Genomic DNA, 8,258 nt, shown 5'->3' on the forward strand with positions numbered 1-8,258 from the left:
GCAGTAATGCAGCAATTGAGGCCAACTTACAGAAAATCTACAGAGGTGTTAGAGATGTGATGCCACTTAATTAGAAGATACAATTTTACCGCTTTTTTCACGAACTTAATTCTAGAAAGAAATAGCAAGACAATTATAGCACCATACTACAGTATATTGAATATGGAGCATCTCTACACATGCATAACAAATTTGGTACGGCAACTATTTTTCTCATTATTGATTAAATTTGAATCATCCCAGGGGCTCATTCACTGCTGGATAATATATTATTTTCCTCTCAACTTACTTGGCTTGGAGCCAGTTCCAGTGCTGTGATAGCAGTTTGAAATTTTAATCATAGAGAAGAACTTTCACTTTTTTAACTTGTACTTTCAGCTAGTTTTCTAACTTTATTTCCTGTGTGCTAGATATCCTTGCTTCTGTCTGCGTAGACCTATGGGACAATTAATAAAATGTGTTTATTTCGCATCTGAATTCATTTTAATATTGTGTTTTAATCATTTATATTTTAAATAATTTATAATAAACACAATAAATGTATACATTTATAGTCATTTTTGTACATACTGCATCACTGAGATGGCTAACCCATCTATTACAATTTTTCAGAGGCTATTACAATTATTGCAATATATTGTGTCATTAATTCCCCCAAATATGTACAAATGTCTGTGGAGATTTGGGACTCCTGCAGTTCTATGTGAGATGCTGTATAGTTCTATGTGAGGTAATAACTGAGTACCTTTTCTGGTCACATACTCCATGTACTGTTAATGGTTGTTTTTTACTGCCCAACCACTGCAAACCTTTGAAGCTGTCTGAATTGACACATTAGTAAATTTGTTTTTTTTTTGCCAGCAGTGACAGACAACAAGTATGTGAACTATTTATCTTGGGAGGTCAGTCTTTAAAGTAGACAAATTCAGCATTCAGGAATCATGAAATATACTGTAATACTGTATAGTATGTACAGAGCCACACTGACCAAATGCTAATAGTTTTGGTTTCAGTTTCAGTGATTAACATTCAGAAAATATAAACTTCACAGTGATGGAAAATAAGATAAAGTAAACAACATATTGCACTCACGACTCTGAATTCTCTAAGAAGCATGTAAGACCATATCATGCATTGAACAGATACAGTACATAAATGTGCTGATAAATTACATTCAAGAATCATTTAATTCTGGAGGCTCAGTACTTTTCTATAAACCATGATTTGCACATTTATGTCTCATAGCTTTACTCTTATGTCTTTTTTGTTGTTTATTCTGTTGTATAATTTTAAAAAGAACAAAAAAAAGAGTCTGGGTATTCTACACTTTTATGCACCCAGGAGGTGTTCTCTTCTTAGTGTTTTTAACAGTTCAGCACAGTGATAATCTGTATACAAATGAGTTTTTCAAGGAGATGGTGAAAAGCAAACTGAATGACCAAAGAAAGACTCAAACCGACACCCCCAAGTGGAAACAATAGAAGAGTTTGTTTTACTATCTTCACTTAATTTAATGTCTTGGAAAGCTATTGAACATCACAACCAATAAGAGTGAAGCTTGCACTGAAATGATCGAGAGGAGACCCGCACAAACACCCACAATCGCATTAGTCAAGTATTAATCAGCTTTATCTGTCCACTAAGGGTCTGAACTATGTTTTTCACATGTTACACATGTCTATGTAATATTTCATGCCTAAAGCCATGCGATTTTGAAACCATATAACACTGCGTTTTGTTCCGTTATCAAACTTGCTCTGGCAGCAAAGAAAATGCTATGCTCGTAAAAAAAAATGTCATTATTACTGCCGTTAATGAAAATATTGTTTTTCAAAGTTACCTTTCCAAACTTTAGTCTCAGTGATGTTTGTTTCTCACGCCTTATTATTCATGCATTTCTTAATTGAATCAGCCACTTTTGTTAAGCACCAGTCCTAATCTATTCTGTCAGTGTAAATTGAAAATCTATACTCAGCTTTGCTGATGGATGATTCAAAGCACATTAGAGAAGGTATAGGGGGACATCAGGATTAATGAACCTTTTGGATGGGGAGACAGAGGTAGCCTTCATTAATTCTCTTGTGCCAAGCCCCCAAAGGCAAAACAGGCTCTTCACACAAACAAATGTATTTTCAGTCTTTAAAGAATGAATAAGGTAAAAGATTGCTCTTTTGTCTTTATTGTGACATCTTGATGTTCAAGATTTATCATACTAAGACTATTAAATGTTGTAAACAATAAATAAAAAGAATGTAACAAAGGCTTTATTCTGCAGTCACAGCCTATGTATAATATCTACACTATTCATGCTGTGCACATTCTTCATCAAACAGACACATACTGTACCAGAAACTGTTTTTACCATACCTTCTACTGTATGTTGTTTTTTTGTAACATACTATCACATTTTGAAAATGTAGGATATTAATACGTTTTTTTTGTCAACATACAGTACAGTACTACAGTACTATTTAATATTACAGACATGAAGCATACGGGCACATAATGTACTGTATGTACACTTTTAGTCATAGGTTAAAAAGAAGCAAAGGTGTTATAATGTAATTTTTGAGAAGCTGCCTAGTCTGAAGCATATAGCATTAATTCATCTTTCAAGATCATAGTTACTTTTCTAACAAAAACATTATTTCCCTAACATAAGGTGTAGAATTTCTGGAAAATGGAAACATGAATCCCTGAATATTTATAGATAAGTTGTGTACATTGCATTACAATTACAATCATAATCACAGAAACAGTCAGAATCTCTATAAATGAATATGCTACAGAACTTCATCCAAGAACAATTTGTATCAGAACTGGCTAACAGAATAAAAAATAGGACAAATGGAAGTGATTGGCAACACTATTGTGAAGATTTTTTTAAATTGTAATTAAGATCAATAAAGCAAACTGCCTGCTTCATATTTAATTGAAAACAGGTGCTCAAGTTTTTTGTTGTTTTTTTTCTTTAATTTGACATTATAGACCTTTTTAGCAAATATGTCATTTCTCTTTCAGGACGTAGACAGATAGTTGTTTGGAAGGATAATAGATTGGATTTACACTCGCCCATGTCACCCATTTATCTACTTTAATTGCCATCATACATAATCATAGTCTCATTCTTTTCATTTTCACACAACCATTTCATTGCAATGGATTTGGTTCTGAAAGGGATGTGTTCACGTTTTCTGAGCAGAAATGGGATTAATCCCATGCACCTGTTCCTCAGATCCTCCTGAATGTACCAGTCTTCAATGTCTTTAATTTCTTTTGCAGGCTTTCCTGCGAGGCAAAGGTAACTCAATACGTATCATTTAGTGGTTTAAGTTTGAAAAGTAGATGCTAATCACTTAAGTGTCTGAAATATCCCTAAAGCTTCATGATAGCATGACAAAGAAATTAAACTAATCTTTCCTGAAGAGGATCATATACAGTATATTTGCTGTTACTGAATGTACATCATTTTGTAAGATTAAAGCAGGCGTCAAAATCCCGTTGTAATCAGAATTTCCCCCAACAGTTCGATTTAGTTATTTAATTATCCTGCAGTTTAACACACTTTATGCAGTCTAAATGTACTACGGTACAGTCACATAGTAAGGTGAAAGTTCTATTCTATTAATATGTGCCTATTCATTAGCTAAAGGAAAGATTAAAATGCAGTCCAGCTCAATTATTGTGATAAAATGCTGACAGGGAAGCTTAGCAGGAAATTGAATGATTGACACGTTAACTTTAGTAGTTCAAAGAAGCTGAGAGGCAAGATTTCTATTCCCAGAATTCATTTCAAGCCTGGCTTGAGGTGAGCCGGAAAAGTAGATGGAAAAAAAATGAACCACAGTATTCTAACGTTGACATTTAAAAGCTGAATTCAAAGGCATGTACTCAAAAATCCAATAGATAATATTTTATCTATTCTTAACTATCATTATTTTAATCTTTTAAAGCTTGTCTTGTCTGTCCTATAGCATCTGGAAAATTAAACATGTACTGTAATTGCACTAATGATGCAATTCAGCACATATTCATATTCATGTTCAATGCGTACATAGTTTTCTTTATACATAAATAATACATTTCACCTGATTTGTATTTTTATAGAACTTATAGATACAGCCCTGATTGACACAGGTGGGTAATTTTACCCAGACTGCTTAGCAGTGGTGATTCATTCTGCACCCATATTTACATTTTCCCACTGATGCCGATTCAAAATATGAGGTGTTAAAATGTGTAAAGATATATATTTACATGTGTATAGAATACTGTATATTATTTAGATATGCACATTTTGACAACCAACAAGAGATTGAATGTTGTCTTTAAAGAACTATGAACAGTGTTGTTCTCTGAAAGACAGATGAATTAACCACCCAGTTGTGGTGGTGAACAAATTGCTACTATCTTGGAAGATGAATCAGTATGACAAACATTTGGGAAAATTAGTGAAATGGTTTAAAAAAGTAACTATTTAAAGTATATTTAGCATCCAGAAATGTATGTCCTCATCTCTTCACTAGCTCTTGTACACATATCAGAAATGTATATCTTTCAGTGTACCATTCCTATGCACACCCAACTTTTCTTTAAAGAGTATGTTTCCCAGATATGAAAATGATCCTTTTCTCCTGCTCACTGTACTGTGCATACAGCATCTGCTACATTTACCCATATAAACAAGCTTGTGAATCTCACTCGAGGTTTTCCTGTATAAATACATTTTAATAATACTGAAAAAAATAGTACAAAAAGAGTTTTAAATGAGGTCTCCAGGGGATGCTAGCCCATATCTGGCAATAATAATGTATGCTGCTTGGTTGAATGAGAAATTTGTAATGGTGACAGCATTCAGCTGCAATGTCCCACAGCTCCTGCAGGAACAGGGACAAGTGGTGCCAGCAGTCTATGCCTATGGACATGATCAAATCCAGGCAATAGTTTTCTTAGACAGTCAAATGACACAGAACCAGACAGCAAATACTGTACATCTGAGCACTTGTTGTCTTCATCTGAGGTTATCCATGGAAGAGCATACTTATTTTTTAGAGGGCTTTAAATAGGAAATGAAAAGTTCAGGACAAGTTCTGTAACTGTGTTAAGATATTACCTGCTTTCCAGTGCCTGCCTTGCCAGCACTACTATTACAGCCAAGTAGAATTTCTAGAAAGTTATCTGTCTCCAGTAAATGCAGGTGGAGAGCTGGGAAACTGGCAGCACCATTTAGAAAGCAATTAAATAAATAATTGCTTCTTGCATGAAGCACGTATCAACACCTGTATTTATTGTCTACAGATAGCTATTGTATTTTGTGCTGCACAGAATCTAGTGATGGCACTAAAAATATTTCTGTCAGAACAAAGGAGTTATCTTAGTTAAAAGAAGACAGTAATACTAGAACCATATACCATGAACAAGACACAGCTATAAACCATGTACAGTACTATAAAATCTAGCAAACAATGGAGATGGGCACATATCCAAGGCCATCCCTTAAAAAATTGAAATAATTTCTACATCTTTTCTGTGGAAGAGATAGAAAAACACCAAATTAAAGGTAAGAAAAAACAGTGTTAAACAGTGAGCACTATAACAGCCAAGAACATTAAAGTCTCACTCAGTCTTTGATCTAATACCTGATCTTTGCATGGGCTGTCTTGCATCTATTAAGCCTAAGTTTATAAGCACATTATAGGTTTATATTCTCTATAATTCTCTTACTGAAGCTATGTAGATTTAAAGACAAGAAGACAACATTTAAAAAGTGTTAATTTTATTGAAGTTTCCTAAAATACTAGTTATCTTCAACTTCTAGCTCACTGAATGAAGAAAAATATAAATTGCATAAGATACACCACAATACTATACTTGTGTTGAGGATTTTTTTTGCATTTTTGTAAAATCAAATATTATTATTATTATAAGAACTTTCAAGAATAAATGTAATGATTATCTGTGTTGAAACTGAAAACTAGACTGTGTGAAGAGCTCTAGAAATGAACATTGCAAAACTGCAGCAGGACGGGAGCAAGATGGTGGATCTTTCTTTGAACAACATTTCCCAAAAGGCTTATGAGAAGACCGGCAGGATGTCACCTGACAAGTCTGACATGGGTGATGTAAAATGAGGAAGCAAAGGTTAACTGCTACTAGGAAGAAGGCAGCAGACCCTCTGTGCCACAGTAGGCAAAACTCAGAAAAATCTGAAGGACCTGGAGGAAAGCAACTGAGAGATGAATCAGTCAAGACTGTTTAATACAGTACATGGTTTCCATGCTTGGCAGAGTTAGTTAAGGAGTCATCAAAGCTAGGAGTTTTTGTGTTATTTTGCACTTTGTTCAACTATTACTAAAATCTTCATCTACAAGAGCCCCAATACCACGCTACAATGCCCCAACTGGCAAAAAATCTAACAAAATAGATCAACGTTAAGCAGATGACTTGATTTAAATCTAGAAGTATTAAAAGGGATTGCATACAGTACATATATTGCATGTCTCTATTAAAAATATGTCTCTATTAAGTTTTGTCTTGTGTATATGTAAAACATTTTATATTAGATTATGCAATATGACAATAAATTAAAAAGGATGCCTTATTAAGAAAAAGCATCTACTGTACATATGCACATAAATCTAATGAGAAACAAAACCAGACTTTGATTTAGTTTCAAATGCAGATGTTACACTCTTTGTGAACTTTCTACCTTTCTACCTAACTACCTACCTTTTTGCCTTGCCTTTGGATGATGGTTTAGAAAAATATTCAGATTTTTTTTTGTTCAATTGCGGACACAGTGGAACTTGTAATGTCTTCAAGGTCAAAATAAATAGACTTGCAGCTGCTAGAAGTGACAGATAAACACCCTTCTGCATCCCCCCTGGATGACATCTCCTGTTTGTCAGGACAGATTACACGGTCTAGCTTACAATTCCTTGACAACCGGAATGAGTGTGCCTTTACAGCATAATAAAAAAAGTAAAATCACTGTAGGAAAATTACTGAAAAGACCCAAAACCACCCAACAGGATGAAAAGCCTAGGTGTGGAGCCTAAGCTGTATGTACTCAGTACTGCCTCTGTAAGCTGTTTTTTCACAACATCTGTGTTACTCTGGCCCTACACTTAGAATGTCTGTAGAAAACCAGGTGCATCTGTTTTTGCTCTCTTTCTACCAGGAGTAGGCAGGTGTACAAGAAGGTTAGGCTTGAATATGATGATAAGTCCCCAAGCCTGTCTGAGAGGTCTCTCATCCTGTTTGTCTGTGTTCATTTCTTCCTCCCTCTTTAGCACAAAAGTGAAGAAAGGCTTATAAAACAGTAACATTTCTTTATTATTTCTTTTACAGTCCACTCAATCTCTTCAGTGACATGTACAATCCTGTCTTGTTTTGTTTGATTGCCGGAAACAAATGGCACACAAATAATCATACCAATTCAGAGCTGTGCTACTGTCTGAAAGGTACAAGGTTCGAGTTTGACAAAGATTACTTAAATCCTACAACCTCCAAGTCCATGTCTTCTGCTCCCAATCACATCTAGAGCGTTGTCAAATAGAAATGTCTTTCTCAGCTAATGTTCTTCTCAAAGAGTGTGAAATATATTAAAGCCTTGACTGTTCTTACTTTACATCTTGACTTGCTTACCGTTCTTATGCTACATCTTCAGAATTGTTTTATAATTTCTAAGTAATTTAAAAAAAAACTTTTTTTTTCTGTAAGCCAGTGACTTACTTGGTTCCTAGTTGATGCTGAGGCAGTCTGTCTGCTGTTGAGGTCAGGAGCTTGAACTTGTTGTACTGGAGGACTAATACAGGCCCCCTAGCTACTGTTAATCTGTCCTTTCTGTAATGCTGCCAACTGTTGACCTGTGTTAGGCAATGACTCTTCTATTGTACTGCTTGCAATCATTGTGGAGCAGCAAAATAAACCTGGCAAAGTTACAGGCTTGTAAGGAACAAAGAAAAAATTATATATAAAAAAAGATTTGCCAAGCTTCTATGGATTTCAAAGCCCTCTAATTAACCTTTCAAGTGTCTCTCTTTGTTTTTTTGCCTCTGCCAGTTTTAAAGAACTGTTGCAAATGGAAGACAAGAGTGTAAAACAATGCTGTGTGATTTTCAGTGTCTCTGTCCCTGATGTACTCTTTCAACGGATTTCATTTCCATCACTGTAATCACTTCTTCCACTCTACACAAGAGGCTTTCTTTCCCCTCCACCCGAAACTACAAAATGCCTCAGGCCCTTTCTTGAATCTT

This window comes from Atractosteus spatula, chromosome 14 (genome assembly GCF_055471065.1).
Source record: "Atractosteus spatula isolate fAtrSpa1 chromosome 14, fAtrSpa1.hap1, whole genome shotgun sequence".
NCBI classification, from domain to species: Eukaryota; Metazoa; Chordata; class Actinopteri; order Semionotiformes; family Lepisosteidae; genus Atractosteus; species Atractosteus spatula.